The sequence below is a fragment of the Cherax quadricarinatus genome, chromosome 55 (assembly GCF_038502225.1).
Source record: "Cherax quadricarinatus isolate ZL_2023a chromosome 55, ASM3850222v1, whole genome shotgun sequence".
NCBI classification, from domain to species: Eukaryota; Metazoa; Arthropoda; class Malacostraca; order Decapoda; family Parastacidae; genus Cherax; species Cherax quadricarinatus.
The window spans coordinates 7,251,852-7,271,378 of NC_091346.1; the positions used below are offsets into that span (position 1 = coordinate 7,251,852).

Sequence of the window (19,527 nt, forward strand, 5' to 3'; positions counted from 1 at the left end):
TACAAGAAAACACTAGAGAGAGAGTAGAAGTAGCAGTTTTGATCATTCCATCAACCTTGGTAGAAGGTGGTCAGTCCCTCAAGCTTGAAGCTGGAGAAGAGTTCAGCTCCCTGGAGCTGGACTCTTCTTCAGGCTGAGGGACTGACCACCTCAAATACTTTTTCTCCAAGGTTGATAGACTAATTACATCATTATTTCACTACTGCACCTGCTGCCTCTGTATTTGACTGAGGAAGCTTACTGTGTAGGCGAAATGTTTCATCAGTAAAGACACCCAACTGTTCCACATGTCTTAATCATCAACTTGTCGGTATTTTATACCATTATCAACATAGTATGGTAATCTGCACAAATGGTCTTTAGTTCAGTATAATTCCTGTCTATTTCCATTCTTGTATACTTGTGTTACAGTGACCGTCTTCCAGCTGTCTGGCGCTGGAGATACACACACATGCAATATAATGCTCTACTTTATTGTAACGTCAATAAAGACTCACGAAATCGTAATAAGACGATTACAAACAAACCAGGATATGGGTGGGGGTTAGAACCCATGGCGAGTGTGTCGTAAAAGTCCATGACATTGGCTTACACACTGGCCTGAAGTTTTACGACTCGCTCGCCATGGGTTCTAACCTCACCTGTACCGTGGTTCTTTGTCAATAAAGGATCCCGGTATACTGCATTTCCATCTCTTTTTTCCATTTGTCGGTATTTTATACTATTTTACTCCAGTTCTCTAACGCAGATGTTCTTAACGTGGAGGGGGGCCTCGCCCCCCTAAGGGGGTGTGAGTAATTTTCAGGGCAGGGAGCGCGACCCCCATAGCAAAACTAAGGAATATATTGCGTATTTGTGATCTGCTCCTCTTTTGGATACTTAACAATACTGAAGTTAATAATGAGAGGTAGTTTCTCAGTCTTCGTATTTAATATAAAGAAAGCTTTATTGAAGGAACACTGTAGCAGGCCTACTGGCCCATGCGAGGCAGGTCCAAGTCACCTACCACTGAGATAAGGACCAGCTATGATAGTCAGCTTGATCCAAGATACTAGGTCTAGCGGTACCTTGTGTCCATATACAGTATTTCTTGTGTAACCTCGCTGAAGTGTCGCTGAAGTGTTGCTAAAGTGTTGCTGAAGTGTCGCTGAAGTGTTGCTAAAGTGTCGCTGAAGTGTCGCTGAAGTGTTGCTAAAGTGTTGCTGAAGTGTCGCTGAAGTGTTACTAAAGTGCCGCTGAAGTGTCGCTAAAGTGTTGCTGAAGTGTCGCTGAAGTGTTGCTAAAGTGTTGCTAAAGTGTCGCTGAAGTGTTGCTAAAGTGTTGCTAAAGTGTCGCTGAAGTGTTGCTAAAGTGTTGCTAAAGTGTCGCTGAAGTGTTGCTAAAGTGTTGCTGAAGTGTCGCTGAAGTGTTGCTAAAGTGTTGCTGAAGTGTCGCTGAAGTGTTGCTAAAGTGTCGCTGAAGTGTTGCTAAAGTGCCGCTGAAGTGTCGCTGAAGTGTTGCTAAAGTGCCGCTGAAGTGTCGCTGAAGTGTTGCTGAAGTGTCGCTGAAGTGTTGCTAAAGTGCCGCTGAAGTGTCGCTGAAGTGTTGCTAAAGTGCCGCTGAAGTGTCGCTGAAGTGTCGCTGAAGTGTTGCTAAAGTGTCGCTGAAGTGTTGCTAAAGTGCCGCTGAAGTGTCGCTGAAGTGTTGCTGAAGTGTTGCTAAAGTGCCGCTGAAGTGTCGCTGAAGTGTTGCTAAAGTGTTGCTGAAGTGTTGCTAAAGTGTTGCTAAAGTGTTGCTAAAGTGCCGCTGAAGTGTTGCTAAAGTGTTGCTGAAGTGTTGCTAAAGTGTTGCTAAAGTGTTGCTAAAGTGCCGCTGAAGTGTTGCTAAAGTGCCGCTGAAGTGTCGCTGAAGTGTTGCTAAAGTGTTGCTGAAGTGTTGCTAAAGTGTTGCTAAAGTGTTGCTAAAGTGCCGCTGAAGTGTTGCTAAAGTGTTGCTGAAGTGTCGCTGAAGTGTTGCTAAAGTGTTGCTGAAGTGTCGCTGAAGTGTTGCTAAAGTGTTGCTGAAGTGTCGCTGAAGTGTTGCTAAAGTGTTGCTGAAGTGTCGCTGAAGTGTTGCTAAAGTGTTGCTGAAGTGCCGCTGAAGTGTTGCTAAAGTGTTGCTGAAGTGTCGCTGAAGTGTTGCTAAAGTGTTGCTGAAGTGTCGCTGAAGTGTTGCTAAAGTGTTGCTGAAGTGCCGCTGAAGTGTTGCTAAAGTGTTGCTGAAGTGTCGCTGAAGTGTTGCTAAAGTGTTGCTGAAGTGTCGCTGAAGTGTTGCTAAAGTGTTGCTGAAGTGCCGCTGAAGTGTTGCTAAAGTGTTGCTGAAGTGTCGCTGAAGTGTTGCTAAAGTGCCGCTGAAGTGTCGCTAAAGTGTTGCTGAAGTGCCGCTGAAGTGTCGCTGAAGTGTTGCTGAAGTGTCGCTGAAGTGTTGCTAAAGTGCCGCTGAAGTGTCGCTGAAATGTTGCTAAAGTGCCGCTGAAGTGTTGCTAAAGTGCCGCTGAAGTGTTGCTAAAGTGTTGCTGAAGTGTCGCTGAAGTGTTGCTAAAGTGTTGCTAAAGTGTTGCTGAAGTGTCGCTGAAGTGTTGCTAAAGTGTCGCTGAAGTGTTGCTAAAGTGCCGCTGAAGTGTCGCTGAAGTGTTGCTAAAGTGCCGCTGAAGTGTCGCTGAAGTGTTGCTGAAGTGTCGCTGAAGTGTTGCTAAAGTGCCGCTGAAGTGTCGCTGAAGTGTTGCTAAAGTGCCGCTGAAGTGTCGCTGAAGTGTCGCTGAAGTGTTGCTAAAGTGTCGCTGAAGTGTTGCTAAAGTGCCGCTGAAGTGTCGCTGAAGTGTTGCTGAAGTGTTGCTAAAGTGCCGCTGAAGTGTCGCTGAAGTGTTGCTAAAGTGTTGCTGAAGTGTTGCTAAAGTGTTGCTAAAGTGTTGCTAAAGTGCCGCTGAAGTGTTGCTAAAGTGTTGCTGAAGTGTTGCTAAAGTGTTGCTAAAGTGTTGCTAAAGTGCCGCTGAAGTGTTGCTAAAGTGCCGCTGAAGTGTCGCTGAAGTGTTGCTAAAGTGTTGCTGAAGTGTTGCTAAAGTGTTGCTGAAGTGTTGCTAAAGTGCCGCTGAAGTGTTGCTAAAGTGTTGCTGAAGTGTCGCTGAAGTGTTGCTAAAGTGTTGCTGAAGTGTCGCTGAAGTGTTGCTAAAGTGTTGCTGAAGTGTCGCTGAAGTGTTGCTAAAGTGTTGCTGAAGTGTCGCTGAAGTGTTGCTAAAGTGTTGCTGAAGTGCCGCTGAAGTGTTGCTAAAGTGTTGCTGAAGTGTCGCTGAAGTGTTGCTAAAGTGTTGCTGAAGTGTCGCTGAAGTGTTGCTAAAGTGTTGCTGAAGTGCCGCTGAAGTGTTGCTAAAGTGTTGCTGAAGTGTCGCTGAAGTGTTGCTAAAGTGCCGCTGAAGTGTCGCTAAAGTGTTGCTGAAGTGTCGCTGAAGTGTTGCTAAAGTGCCGCTGAAGTGTCGCTGAAGTGTCGCTAAAGTGTTGCTGAAGTGTCGCTGAAGTGTTGCTAAAGTGTTGCTAAAGTGCCGCTGAAGTGTCGCTGAAGTGTCGCTAAAGTGTTGCTGAAGTGTCGCTGAAGTGTGGCTGAGGTGTGGCTGAGGTGTGGCTGATGTGTGGCTGAGGTGTGGCTGATGTGTGGCTGATGTGTGGCTGAGGTGTGGCTGAGGTGTGGCTGAGGTGTGGCTGAGGTGTGGCTGAGGTGTGGCTGAGGTGTGGCTGAGGTGTGGCTGAGGTGTGGCTGAGGTGTGGCTGAGGTGTGGCTGATGTGTGGCTGAGGTGTGGCTGAGGTGTGGCTGAGGTGTGGCTGAGGTGTGGCTGAGGTGTGGCTCAGCCCGCAGTACGAAAAGCGACATCTTTCTGGTCCCACTTTCATGTGTGTGTGAAAAAATTACTAGTGAAAATGGAAATAAAACTTGAGAACTTTCATGTACTTACTCACACATCTTCAGAGGAATACAAGATATGTGTGTAAGCAAATGAAAATGCTCAGGTTTTATTTCTATTTTCTTTGTGTTATATTTTTCATGTTTGCAATCACGCGTTTTATTGTGATTTCTTCCATGTGTATGTGTGTGTACTCACCAGTATGTGGTTGCAACGGTCGATTTACACCTCTTGGCCCCGCTTCTTCGCTGATCGCTACTAGGTCCACTCTTTGCTCCAAAAGTTTTATCGTCCCTCTTCTTAAAGCTCTGTATGGATCCTGCCTCCACCACTAAAGGATTTATTTCTAACATCCCTACGACTCTACTGGTTTTTCAACCTCCAGTTGTGTCCCCTTGTTCCTGTATTCCATCTTTGAAACATTCTGTCCCTGTCCACCTTCTCAAATCCTCTCAGTATTTTATAAGTCGTTATCATGTTATCCCTATCCATCCAGCCCTGAAATGTCGTCAGGTTGAGTTCCTTTAACCTCTGCCAATAAGACATAATCCATAGCTTTGAGACTAGTCTTATTTCAAACTTTTGCACTTTTTTCTAGTTTCTTGACGTACTTGACGAGGTCTGGGTTCCATACTGGTGCTACAGACTCCAGTTGTGTACAATGTCGTCACTAACTCCTTACTTAGATGTTCAAACGCTATTCTTAGGTTTGCCAGCCGCCCATATTCTACCTACCTACCTGGAGGGTATTCGGGGGATCAACGCCCCCGCGGCCTGGTCCACCACCAGGCCTCCCGGTGGATCAGGGCCTGATCAACTAGGCTATCACTGCTAGCCGCACATAGTCCAACGTACGAACTACAGCCCGCCTGATCCGGCACTGACTTTAGGTATCTGTCCAGCTCCCTCTTGAAGACAACCATGCTGTAGGTTAGTAACAGTGTTGTTCATGCTGTAGGTTAGTAACAGTGTTGTTCATGCTGTAGGTTAGTAACAGCGTTGTTCATGCTGTAGGTTAGTAACAGTGTTGTTCATGCTGTAGGTTAGTAACAGTGTTGTTCATGCTGTAGGTTAGTAACAGTGTTGTTCATGCTGTAGGTTAGTAACAGCGTTGTTCATGCTGTAGGTTAGTAACAATGTTGTTCATGCTGTAGGTTAGTAACAATGTTGTTCATGCTGTAGGTTAGTAACAATGTTGTTCATGCTGTAGGTTAGTAACAGCGTTGTTCATGCTGTAGGTTAGTAACAGCGTTGTTCATGCTGTAGGTTAGTAACAGCGTTGTTCATGCTGTAGGTTAGTAACAGTGTTGTTCATGCTGTAGGTTAGTAACAGCGTTGTTCATGCTGTAGGTTAGTAACAGCGTTGTTCATGCTGTAGGTTAGTAACAGTGTTGTTCATGCTGTAGGTTAGTAACAGTGTTGTTCATGCTGTAGGTTAGTAACAATGTTGTTCATGCTGTAGGTTAGTAACAGCGTTGTTCATGCTGTAGGTTAGTAACAGTGTTGTTCATGCTGTAGGTTAGTAACAGCGTTGTTCATGCTGTAGGTTAGTAACAGTGTTGTTCATGCTGTAGGTTAGTAACAGCGTTGTTCATCCTGAAGATTGAGACACTTATGTAGCATATGGGAATCTTTATTCAAGAAACGTTGTTCATGCTGTTGGTTAGTAACAGTGTTGTTCATGCTGTAAGTCAGTAACAGTGTTGTTCATGCTGTAGGTTAGTAACAGCGTTGTTCATGCTGTAGGTTAGTAACAGTGTTGTTCATCCTGTTGGTTAGTAACAATGTTGTTCATGCTGTAGGTTAGTAACAGCGTTGTTCATGCTGTAGGTTAGTAACAGTGTTGTTCATCCTGTTGGTTAGTAACAGTGTTGTTCATGCTGTAGGTTAGTAACAGTGTTGTTCATGCTGTAGGTTAGTAACAGTGTTGTTCATGCTGTAGGTTAGTAACAGTGTTGTTCATGCTGTAGGTTAGTAACAGTGTTGTTCATGCTGTAGGTTAGTAACAGTGTTGTTCATGCTGTAGGTTAGTAACAGTGTTGTTGTTCATCCTGTAGGTTAGTAACAGTGTTGTTCATGCTGTAGGTTAGTAACAGTGTTGTTGTTCATCCTGTTGGTTAGTAACAGTAGTGTTGTTCATCCTGTAGGTTAGTAACAGTGTTGTTGTTCATCTTGTAGGTTAGTAACAGTGTTGTTGTTCATCCTGTAGGTTAGTAACAGTGTTGTTCATCCTGTAGGTTAATAACAGTGGTGTTGTTCAACCTGTAGACACAGTGGCGTTGTTCATCCTGTAGGTTAGAAACAGTGTTGTTGTTCATCCTGTAGGTTAGTAACAGTGGTGTTGTTCATCCTGTAGGTTAGTAACAGTAGTGTTGTTCATCCTGTAGATTAGTAACAGTAGTGTTGTTCATCCTGTAGGTTAGTAACAGTGGTGTTGTTCATCCTGTAGGTTAGTAACAGTGGTGTTGTTCATCCTGTAGGTTAGTAACAGTAGTGTTGTTCATCCTGTAGATTAGTAACAGTAGTGTTGCTCATGCTGTAGGTTAGTAACAGTGGTGTTGTTCATCCTGTAGGTTAGTAACAGTGTTGTTGTTCATCCTGTAGGTTAGTAACAGTGGTGTTGTTCATCCTGTAGGTTAGTAACAGTGGTGTTGTTCATCCTGTAGGTTAGTAACAGTGTTGTTGTTCATCCTGTAGGTTAGTAACAGTGGTGTTGTTCATCCTGTAGGTTAGTAACAGTGGTGTTGTTCATCCTGTAGGTTAGTAACAGTAGTGTTGTTCATCCTGTAGATTAGTAACAGTAGTGTTGTTCATCCTGTAGGTTAGTAACAGTGGTGTTGTTCATCCTGTAGGTTAGTAACAGTGTTGTTGTTCATCCTGTAGGTTAATAACAGTGTTGCTCATGCTGTAGGTTAGTAACAGTGTTGTTGTTCATCCTGTAGGTTAGTAACAGTAGTGTTGTTCATCCTGTAGGTTAGTAACAGTGGTGTTGTTCATCCTGTAGGTTAGTAACAGTGTTGTTGTTCACCCTGTAGGTTAGTAACAGTGGCGTTGTTCAACCTGTTGGTTAGTAACAGTAGTGTTGTTCATCCTGTAGGTTAGTAACAGTAGTGGTGTTCATTCTGTAGGTTAGTAACAGTGGCGTTGTTCATCCTGTAGGCTAGAAACAGTGTTGTTGTTCATCCTGTTGGTTAGTAACAGTAGTGTTGTTCATCCTGTAGATTAGTAACAGTAGTGTTGTTCATCCTGTAGGTTAGTAACAGTGGTGTTGTTCATCCCGTAGGTTAGTAACAGTGGTGTTGTTCATCCTGTAGGTTAGTAACAGTAGTGTTGTTCATCCTGTAGGTTAGTAACAGTGTTGTTGTTCATCCTGTAGGTTAGTAACAGTGGTGTTGTTCATCCTGTAGGTTAGGAAGAGTAGCGTTGTTCATCCTGTAGGTTAGGAAGAGTAGCGTTGTTCATCCTGTAGGTTAGGAAGAATAGCGTTGTTCATTCTGTAGGTTAGGAAGAGTAGCGTTGTTCATCCTGTAGGTTAGTAAGAGTAGCGTTGTTCATCCTGTAGGTTAGGAAGAGTAGCGTTGTTCATCCTGTAGGTTAGGAAGAGTAGCGTTGTTCATCCTGTAAGTTAGTAAGAGTAGCGTTGTTCATCCCGTAGGTTAGGAAGAGTAGCGTTGTTCATCCTGTAGGTTAGGAAGAGTAGCGTTGTTCATCCTGTAGGTTAGGAAGAGTAGCGTTGTTCATCCTGTAAGTTAGTAAGAGTAGCGTTGTTCATCCCGTAGGTTAGGAAGAGTAGCGTTGTTCATCCTGTAGGTTAGGAAGAGTAGCGTTGTTCATCCTGTAGGTTAGTAAGAGTAGCGCTGTTCATCCTGTAGGTTAGGAAGAGTAGCGTTGTTCATCCTGTAGGTTAGGAAGAGTAGCGTTGTTCATCCTGTAGGTTAGGAAGAGTAGCGTTGTTCATCCTGTAGGTTAGTAAGAGTAGCGTTGTTAATCCAGTGGGTTAATAACAGTGGCGTTGTTCATCTGGTAGGTTAGTAACAGTGACGTTGTTCATCATGTAGGTTAGTAACATTGGCGTTGTTCAACCTGTAGACACTGGCGTTGTTCATCCTGTAGGTTAGTAACAGTGGCGTTGTTAATCCTGTAGGTTAGTAACAGTGGCGTTGTTCATCCTGTAGGTTAGCAACAGTGGTGTTATTCATTTTGTAGGTTAGTAACAGTGGCGTTGTTTATCCTGTAGGTTAATAACAGTGGCGTGGTTCATACTGTTGGTTAATAACTGGCGTTGTTCAACCTGTAGGTCAATAACAGTGGCGCTGTTCATCCTGTAGTTTGGTAGCAGTGCGTTGTTCATCCTGTAGGGTGGCGCAATTACTAAATTTTAATACCATGAAAATAACAATGGAAATGTGACAGCAACTTTCAACATGGATTTCTCTTTAATGAAGTTAAAGGGTAAATAGTAGTTGTATCGTGTAAGTTCAGGAGTCGTTGTATCATGCGATCTCTGTTGTTCTCCTGGGAGGGAAGAATGACTGACGACATCCAGGGATCCTTCCCACGTGTGGGTATTTATCCTCAGAGGTGCTGTCGGCTTTTCTTTTATCCTGGGATTATGTCAGTATGTCTCAGGATTTACTCTTCTTCCAAAGGATCGATCATTTTGTGTGTGCTCTGCTCTGAGTGTCTTGGATACTACTGTTCTGATTGTCTTGGATGCTGTTGTTCTGATTGTCTTGGATGTTACTGTTCTGGTTGTCTTGGATGTTACTGTTCTGATTGTCTTGGATGCTGTTGCTCTGATTGTCTTGGATGTTACTGTTCTGATTGTCTTGGATGTTACTGTTCTGATTGTCTTGGATGTTACTGTTCTGATTGTCTTGGATGTTACTGTTCTGATTGTCTTGGATGTTACTGTTCTGATTGTCTTGGATGCTGTTGCTCTGATTGTCTTGGATGTTACTGTTCTGATTGTCTTGGATGTTACTGTTCTGATTGTCTTGGATGTTACTGTTTTGGTTGTCTTGGATGTTACTGTTCTGGTTGTCTTGGATGTTACTGTTCTGATTGTCTTGGATGTTACTGTTCTGATTGTCTTGGATGTTACTGTTCTGATTGTCTTGGATGCTGTTGCTCTGATTGTCTTGGATGTTACTGTTCTGATTGTCTTGGATGTTACTGTTCTGATTGTCTTGAATGTTACTGTTCTGGTTGTCTTGGATGTTACTGTTCTGGTTGTCTTGGATGTTACTGTTCTGATTGTCTTGGATGCTGTTGCTCTGATTGTCTTGGATGTTACTGTTCTGGTTGTCTTGGATGTTACTGTTCTGATTGTCTTGGATGTTACTGTTCTGATTGTCTTGGATGTTACTGTTCTGGTTGTCTTGGATGTTACTGTTCTGGTTATCTTGGATGTTACTGTTCTGGTTGTCTTGGATGTTACTGTTCTGATTGTCTTGGATGTTACTGTTCTGATTGTCTTGGATGTTACTGTTCTGGTTGTCTTGGATGTTACTGTTCTGATTGTCTTGGATGTTACTGTTCTGATTGTCTTGGATGTTACTGTTCTGATTGTCTTGGATGTTACTGTTCTGGTTGTCTTGGATGTTACTGTTCTGGTTGTCTTGGATGTTACTGTTCTGGTTGTCTTGGATGTTACTGTTCTGGTTGTCTTGGATGTTACTGTTCTGATTGTCTTGGATGCTGTTGCTCTGATTGTCTTGGATGTTACTGTTCTGATTGTCTTGGATGTTACTGTTCTGGTTGTCTTGGATGTTACTGTTCTGGTTGTCTTAGTAAGTAAGTAAGTAAGTAAATTTATTCAGGTATACACAAATACAGTTACATAGAATTATCATACATAGCAGCATATGTGTAGAGAACCTGGGATAACCCAAAAAAGTCAGACAGAGTGACTTATTTCCATTGGGGTCCTTTTACCTTATTATTATAATATAAAGGTTATAATATTTTCTTATTATTCTACAATGAAGATAACATCTTATTATCATACTAAAAAGACTATCTACTACACGAGGGTCATTAAGACTATCTACAATACGAGGGTCATTACTAGGAATAAGGTAAAATTTACACGTATGTTAGCTAAAAAATAGAAAATCATTCCCATCCCTTTCTGTAGCTTCATTCATCAAACACTTTTTGGCACTCTTCTTGAACTGGTTCATGCTATGACTGGCTTTGACATGTGCGGGTAGTCTGTTCCATTCCTTTATTGCTGTACAATAAAAGGTGTTTGACGCCTGGCCACTGACTGTGGGTACTACAAAGTTGTGCTCTCTCCCCCTAGTACTATGATTGCTTTGGTTCCCAACCTTGACAAAATTGACAGCAAGATATTCTGGACACTGTTCGTGAGCAATTTTATAAACATGATTTAGCTTCAGTTGTTTTACTCTGTCTTCAACATTCAGCATATCCAACTGCTGTAATTCATCCTGGCCTACATGTTCTCTTGGTCCCAGCCCCAGGATGAATCTTACGATTTTGTTCTGGGTGATTTGCAGTCTATCTTTCAGTTTTTTTGTCAAGGCAGAGTACCATGAAGAGCAAGCGTAATCCATATGGCATTGTATAAGGGCTAGACATAGGGTCCTGCGAGCCTCAGTAGGTAGACACTGTGCTTGTCTATACAGGAACTTCAGTCTGGCATTCGCTTTCTTTACTACACTGTTCCCTATCAATTCTCCTGACATGCATGGGTCAAAGGGGATTCCCAGATATTTTACTGATGAAACCAAAGTGATGGACTCCCCATTACACTGAACATTAAAATTATTTACCCTTCTCAGTTTATGTTTCGTTCCAAAGAGAATGACTTCAGTTTTCCCTAGGTGTAATGATAGTTTGTTGTCTACTAACCATTTGCTGCAGGACTCCAGTTCCAGTGTTAAAACATTAGCAATATCTTGTGGGTCTTTACCTGTCACTAACAGAGCACTGTCATCTGCATACAGTAGGAGTTTGCACTTGACACTGATAGGCATATCATTGACATAACATAAGAATAATAAGGGACCCAGAATACTACCTTGGGGAACTCCACATGTTATCGGCAGGGGTTCTGATTCCGTTTTGTTGATTTTGACTATTTGTCTCCTGTTGCTAAGGTAGGACTTAAACCAGTCTACAGAACCTATACCGATAGCTTGAAGTTTCTTACATAATATATTGTGGTTGACAGTATCGAAGGCCTTTTGCAGGTCTAAGGTTACCATACCTATGAGGTTTCCTTTTGACATTTCAGTTCTCAGGTAATCCATCAGATTAATAAGGGAGGTATCGGTTGAGTAGGATCTTCTAAAGCCCGATTGATAGCTATGGAGAATGCTGTTGTCATTAAGGTACTTAACTACTTGAGAATACACCGCCCTCTCCAGAATTTTAGATATTATACTGAGTATACTAACAGGTCTATAGTTGCTTACATCAGACCTATTATTTTTCTTGAAGATAGGAGTAACTCTGGCCTCCTTGAACCCCTCCGGTACGGTATTAGTAGTGGTTGATAGATTTATTATGTGAGCAATAGGGATTGACAGTTCAGAAGCACCATCTTTTAGGAACTTAGACGGGATGTTATCAGGGCCTGTGCTCTTAGTTGGGTTTAACCTGCTTAGTTCTTTTTGAATGAAGTCATGAGATACACTTACTAGTTGACAACTGTTTGGGGTTACCCCTTTATTGGTATAGTATGTTTGAAACTTATCAGAGTCTGTGTTAAAGGTATTTGATGCAGCTGGTAGTTTACTTACTAGTGTTGATGCAACAGATGTGTAGTAGGAATTAAAGCCATTTGCCACCTTAGATGTTTCGTGGCATACCTCATTATCAATAGTGAGTACTATGTTAGACCTATCTACTGGCTTATGGCTATACCCCAACTGTTTTAGTTGTTGCCAGAGCTTTCTGGGGTTATGCTTATACTCTTCAATTTTTGAGCAATAGTGCTTTGCCTTTGCTCCTTTTATAAGCCTCTGTACTCTGTTCCTCACCCTTTGGAATTCATTTAGTGCTGCAATATCCTGTCTGTTTGCTTTAAATCTTTTTAGCAGCTGGTCTCTGAATTTCATATTATCTAATATCTCAGTAGTCATCCAGGGTTCAGTTCTTCGTTTAATCCTAACTTCTTTAACTGGTGCAATATTATTAAGAATGGTAGTGAACATTGTTTTGAATTTTTCCCAGGCATCGTTTACGTCCGTGCAACTTGTCGTCTCTGTCCAGTCACAATTGTGTAGCCTATTTACCAGTGTTTCTTTACTGTAGTTTCTAGTTGACCTCATTTTTATTGTCCTGTGTAGGCCTATCCTATCCCTAGTGATTTTCCTGGTGCAGTAAATGATGAAATGATCACTAAGACCTGTGGTAATGACGCCTGACTGACTAATGTTCTCAGCGCGGTTACAAAGTATGTGGTCAATTAGGGTGGCTGAGAACTGTGTGATCCGGGTTGGTGTATTAATTAGTTGGGTGTAGCTATTTAATCCTAGAATTTGCTTATACCTTTTGCATAGCCCGTTATTTTGCTGCTGAAAACAGATATTGAAGTCGCCCAGTATTATTGTCTCGCAATTGTTTTCAAATCCGGACAAGACTCTGGAAAACTCTTCTAAGAACTGGTCCTGGGTAGGAGGGCGGTAACTAGTTCCTACTAAGATGGGTTTGGTCTTGGGAAGCAGCACTTCAAACCATATAATCTCCAGTCTTGGATGTTACTGTTCTGGTTGTCTTGGATGTTACTGTTCTGGTTGTCTTGGATGTTACTGTTCTGATTGTCTTGGATGCTGTTGCTCTGATTGTCTTGGATGTTACTGTTCTGGTTGTCTTGAATGTTACTGTTCTGATTGTCTTGGATGTTACTGTTCTGGTTGTCTTGGATGTTACTGTTCTGATTGTCTTGGATGTTACTGTTTTGATTGTCTTGGATGTTACTGTTCTGGTTGTCTTGGATGTTACTGTTCTGATTGTCTTGGATGTTACTGTTCTGGTTGTCTTGGATGTTACTGTTCTGGTTGTCTTGGATGTTACTGTTCTGATTGTCTTGAATGTTACTGTTTTGATTGTCTTGGATGTTGCTGTTCTGATTGGGATGTTACTGTTCTGATTTTCTTGGATGCTGCTGCTGTCATTGTCTTAGATGATACTGCCACTGTCTTGGATGATACTGTCATTTTCTTTGATGATACTGCCATAGTCTTGGATGATGCTGTCATTGTCTTGGATGATATTGTCATTGTCTTGGATGCTGCTGACATTGTCTTGGATGCTGCTGACATTGTCTTGGATGCTGCTGACATTGTCTTGGATGATGCTGTCATTTTCTTTGATGATACTGCCATAGTCTTGGATGATGCTGTCATTGTCTTGGATGATATTGTCATTGTCTTGGATGCTGCTGACATTGTCTTGGATGCTGCTGACATTGTCTTGGATGATGCTGTCATTGTCTTGGATGATGCTGTCATTGTCTTGGATGCTGCTGACATTGTCTTGGATGATGCTGACATTGTCTTGGATGATGCTATCATTGTCTTGGATGCTGCTGTCATTGTCTTGGATGCTGCTGTCATTGTCTTGGATGATGCTGACATTGTCTTGGATGATGCTGACATTGTCTTGGATGATGCTGTCATTGTCTTGGATGCTGCTGACATTGTCTTGGATGATGCTGACATTGTCTTGGATGCTGCTGTCATTGTCTTGGATGATATTGTCATTGTCTTGAATGCTGCTGTCATTGTCTTGGATGCTGCTGTCATTGTCTTGGATGCTGCTGACATTGTCTTGGATGATGCTGTCATTGTCTTGGATGCTGCTGACATTGTCTTGGATGATACTGTCATTGTCTTGGATGCTGCTGTCATTGTCTTGGATGCTGCTGACATTGTCTTGGATGATGCTGTCATTGTCTTGGATGCTGCTGACATTGTCTTGGATGCTGCTGTCATTGTCTTGGATGCTGCTGTCATTGTCTTGGATGCTGCTGACATTGTCTTGGATGATGCTGTCATTGTCTTGGATGCTGCTGACATTGTCTTGGATGCTGCTGTCATTGTCTTGGATGCTGCTGACATTGTCTTGGATGCTGCTGACATTGTCTTGGATGCTGCTGACATTGTCTTGGATGCTGCTGACATTGTCTTGGATGCTGCTGACATTGTCTTGGATGCTGCTGTCATTGTCTTGGATGCTGCTGACATTGTCTTTGATGCTGCTGTCATTGTCTTGGATGCTGCTGACATTGTCTTGGATGCTGCTGTCATTGTCTTGGATGCTGCTGACATTGTCTTGGATGCTGCTGTCATTGTCTTGGATGCTGCTGTCATTGTCTTGGATGCTGCTGTCATTGTCTTTGTTATTGCTGTTCTTGCTGCTGAACAGCAGTTTAGTGCCGATGAAGGTAGCGTAGGTAGCAATGATACGGCCGTGGACTAGTTTGGCTTTAATTGGATAGGAGTGAGTACACAACGGGCAGAGTGAGGGAGTGACCGCAAGCCAGTCCGTGTCTTGTGTCTATCAAGTGGGTCGGCCTAGGAGTGAGGGCGGATGGGCTCAGCCTCCCACTGACCTGGGTGAGCCTACAGAGGGCAGCACCTAAATGCCGCGAAATATGAACTAGTCAGAGCAGACGGCTAGGCTGTGTGTTCTGACAGTACAGGCTGTCTACATTTGCTCGGCCACTCGCGTCGTCCCGACGTGACAATACTGGTGGGCCCGCAGGTATAAAGGAATTACTTACACTAGCTACCCCAGAGAGGAACTGGCTTTCGCTCACTAGTAAATAAAAAATGGACATAAAAATGCAACAGGCAAAAAAAAAAACTCTTCCATCCAGGGGAAGAGAAAACTGGTTTGCTCGCGCTGTTTCATTGAGGAGAGAGTCCGGAGACGTCAGCACTGGAACTAAAATCTTCTATATACAGGTTGTCCACAGGGCTGAACATCAGTTGACCACTCGTCTACGAACGTTGTTGCACCCTCGCATCTGCAAACAATGACTGACAGTAGCATTTCCTAAGGTGTGACATGTGACTCAGAGGGCAGCACTGCCCTGACCGTAATACAGGCTCTTTTTTTTATATAAAAACACTGGGTGCACATACCTACAATAACACTATATCCATGGAATTCATTACACTCTGGGTACCCTTCTAAAAGTATTTACATAATTACATGATGTCCACCCTGACTCCATTATCGACTAGCTATACAATGTGTGTGCATTTACACCCATTTCTGCAAGCAAACAATTAGCATAACTAGCGTAGGAGTCAGACAAGTCAGTAGGTACGTCAATGTCACAGAAATGTACTGTTGTCCTGGGTCGCAGGCCATAAGTATGGAGCCTTACTGGGCCGTCTTCCGTAACAGTAGTAGTGGGAGAAGGGATAGACGGGTTGTCCCTAGCATTGGTCTGATTGTGGCGTTGCAACGCACGCGACTCCAGCTCTGCTTCGGCCTGCACATAGTCCACATACTTCATGTGATCAAGGTGGGCTTCCTTGATAGTTCCCATAGCAATCTCCCTCACCTCGAACTTATTGCCACGGAGCTGTCGTAGGACACGGTAAGGACCCACAAATTTTGGGACAAGTTTGTGCATACCTGGGGTCTGCACTGGGTTGAGCAACATAACTTTGCAACCTGGTTCCACTTTGCTTTCCTTGGCGCGGGCATTGCGCTCAGACGTGAACCTATCAGTAGCTTTCATAAGGTTCTCTCGTACCCGCTGGAAGACAAGCTGCGTTGTTCGCATCTTTTCTACACTGGGGTTATCAGTATCATAAGTAGGTCTAGGTGGAGCAAACAGAATTTCATATGGTAAGCGCTTGTCATAGCCATACAAAGCAAAATGAGGTGTCTCACCGATCGAGCTGTTGAGGGAGGAATTTAATGTACACTGAACATCTGGGATAGCCTCATCCCATGTAGTACAACTTGGGTTAACGGTTACCCTGAGCACCTCCAGGACTTTGCGATTTGTACGTTCAGCAAGACCATTACTCGCAGGGTGGCGTGGAGCTACTGGCGCTTGGTGAATGTTGAATCTGGAGCAAAGATCCTGGCGTCGTCATCCACGTGGTGTCGTGATCTACGTGGCATGCTGATCCACGTAGCTTTGAGTGGCCTTGGGCACTCGGATACACAGCTCTGGCAATGAATCACACGAAAAACAGCAGAAAACACAGCAGAGGGAGTGAGCAGTGGTGAGTGGTGTATGGTAGGCTGGTGAGGTGTGAGAGTACAGCAGGGCGAGGCAAGGAGCGGCCTCTTCCTCCTCCCACAAACACGTGGAGAACTCACGTTTCTCAAGTCACGTGCCAAGCGTCACTTGTATGTTGCTGTTGTTGTTCAGCTCAGCACAGCTGTTTCAGCAAGCCAGAGGTGAGTTTTGTGGCGATTTCTGCGTCCAGTGTGAGTTCTCCACGTGTTTGTGGGAGGAGGAAGAGGCCGCTCCTTGCCTCGCCCTGCTGTACTCTCACACCTCACCAGCCTACCATACACCACTCACCACTGCTCACTCCCTCTGCTGTGTTTTCTGCTGTTTTACGTGTGATTCATTGCCAGAGCTGTGTATCCGAGTGCCCGAGGCCACTCGAAGCTACGTGGATCAGCATGCCACGTAGATCACGACACCACGTGGATCACGACGCCACGTGGGTGTGGGCGATGTCACGTGGATCTACAAACCACGTGAGTTACCGAGCCAGATGTCCCAGGCCACATGCTGTGGTCTGCTGCCCGCATTACATCGACGTCACCCACGATGTTGCCCGACTTCATGACGTCACGATGTCTGCCTGACGTCACCTCGAGATGTCTGCTGACGTCACAGTGCTGCTGACGTCACCTCGCGACATCACGCCTGACATCACATGATGTCACCATCGAGTGTTCTGTAATTATTTCAGTATTGTCGAGAAGATTGAGAGAAAATATATGTCATCTGTTAATTAATTCCTCTCAGTGTTCTCACATGTTAGTGTACCGTGGGTGTGTAGTTTCCCTGTGTCCAGTGAGGTCTGAGCCAGACCTGAGTAGCACCACTGTGCTAAGTCACCCGTGTGACCAGTGCGCTTGACAGCTATCAGACAGCCCCGAGTGACCGAGCAGGCCTCTTGTACAGAAAGCTTTTATGCTCGTCGCTCGTGTTGTTCTGCAGAATCGTACCTGCTACGATTCCCATCGAGATTTGTTTCACTTCACCTCCAGACCTTCAGAATGCAGTTATATGTAGAGAAACAAGTCTGGGGACGCTTAGACTAACCTCTGCTATAACTCCAACTGCCCAGAGAATGATACTCGCCAAGCCGCAGTTAGCCACTGTCGGCAGGCGCTGTGTCAGCCTCGTGTCACACGCTTCAGTGAGCAGCCTGCACAAAGAAGATGTCACTTTGACTGCTAGCTCTCTCACTGCAGCCTGGTGTATGATGTTACGACTCCCAGATGTTTCGCCCAGTCATCTCTGCCACGACTCGCTCCACAACTCGCTCCACGCTCGCCGGCAGTGACAGCCCAGCGACAGTACCAGTCGAGAAGTGTCCTCCTGAGTCGCTTGCCAGAAGTCCTGCCCAGTTGCCGAGTTTTGTCGACGCCTAACTCGAGGGCACCAGCATGTCGTGCCCCAGGTTGAGTGAAAACCTGCAGCGACTCCTACGATGACTGCTTCACAGTTCCAGAGGAGACCGTACCCTGTTACGTCACAGCTCAGCTGCAGCGATGTCTCCTGTGTTGCAGTATCTGTCCAGACGCAGGAAGGCGTGCAATGATGCCCTTCGACGCTCATTGCCTATGACCTACATTGCCTATGACCTATGACCTACACACCACCTACCACTGTAACCTACACACCACATACCACTGTAACCTACACACCACCTACCACTGTAACCTACACACCACCTACCACTGTAACCTACACACCAGCTACCACTGTAACCTACACACCACCTACCACTGTAACCTACACACCACCTGCCACTGTAACCTACACACCACTTGCCACTGTAACTCCCACACCACCTGTCACTGTAACCTACACACCATGTGTCACTGTAACCTACACACCACCTACCACTGTAACCTACACACCACCTACCACTGTAACCTACACACCAGCTACCACTGTAACCTACACACCACCTACCACTGTAACCTACACACCACCTGCCACTGTAACCTACACACCACCTACCACTGTAACCTACACACCACCTACCACTGTAACCTACACACCACCTACCACTGTAACCTACACACCAGCTACCACTGTAACCTACACACCACCTACCACTGTAACCTACACACCACCTGCCACTGTAACCTATACACCACCTACCACTGTAACCTACACACCACCTGCCACTGTAACCTACACACCACCTACCACTGTAACCTACACACCACCTACCACTGTAACCTACACACCACCTGCCACTGTAACCTACACACCACCTACCACTGTAACCTACACACCACCTGCCACTGTAACCTACACACCACCTACCACTGTAACCTACACACCACCTGCCACTGTAACCTACACACCACCTACCACTGTAACCTACACACCACCTGCCACTGTAACCTACACACCACCTACCACTGTAACCTACACACCACCTGCCACTGTAACCTACACACCACCTACCACTGTAACCTACACACCACCTGCCACTGTAACCTACACACCACCTACCACTGTAACCTACACACCACCTACCACTGTAACCTACACACCACCTACCACTGTAACCTACACACCACCTACCACTGTAACCTACACACCACCTACCACTGTAACCTACAGCAGTTTCAACCAACATAAAACTTTAACAGAAGCCAACAAACCATAAATAAAAAAAACTCACTAACAGAGGAAAACGTTTATAGAACAACGTTTCGCCCTCAGTTAAGCTTTGTTAAAGCTGTGATAGGGCACACCGAAAGCATAATGTTGTTTAATACCAGACTTACTCTCTTTGGATATTTTAACTCGACGATCTATTAGCAAATAAACAAAGTGCCTGGCGGGAGACTCGAACCGTGGTTCTTGTACATTCCAAGTCCATACAGAACACTCATTCATATTTTCACAGACTAAGATATTGGAAACAGTCTCCATGTCTCTGGTGATGGACCCGGCCGCGGGGGCGTTGACCCCCGAAACACCTTCCAGGTATGACCAGTCAGCCACGGAGGTAACATAAGAATGATCTTATACCCAGCACAGGTGTGACTTGGTTGTATCAACGGCACCAACTCTGACCTTACTGCCTCACCCCACAGCTCACTTCTAGTACACTGAGTGTGACCTTACTGCTTTACCCCACAGCTCACTTCTAGTATCTGAGTGTGACCTTACTGCCTCACCCCACAGCTCACCTCTAGTACACTGAGTGTGACCTTACTGCCTCACCCCACAGCTCACTTCTAGTACACTGAGTGTGACCTTACTGCTTTACCCCACAGCTCACTTCTAGTATCTGAGTGTGACCTTGCTGCCTCACCCCACAGCTCACCTCTAGTACACTGAGTGTGACCTTACTGCCTCACCCCACAGCTCACTTCTAGTACACTGGGTGTGACCTTACTG

General features: G+C 44.6%; 1 protein-coding gene across 14 annotated transcripts in view; it reads left to right on the forward strand.

Moving 5' to 3' along the window:
* The window catches only part of nwk (nervous wreck), a 563,357-nt gene that overhangs the window by 296,226 nt on the left and 247,604 nt on the right, over positions 1 to 19,527 (forward strand). The gene's annotated exons all lie outside the window — the stretch shown is intronic.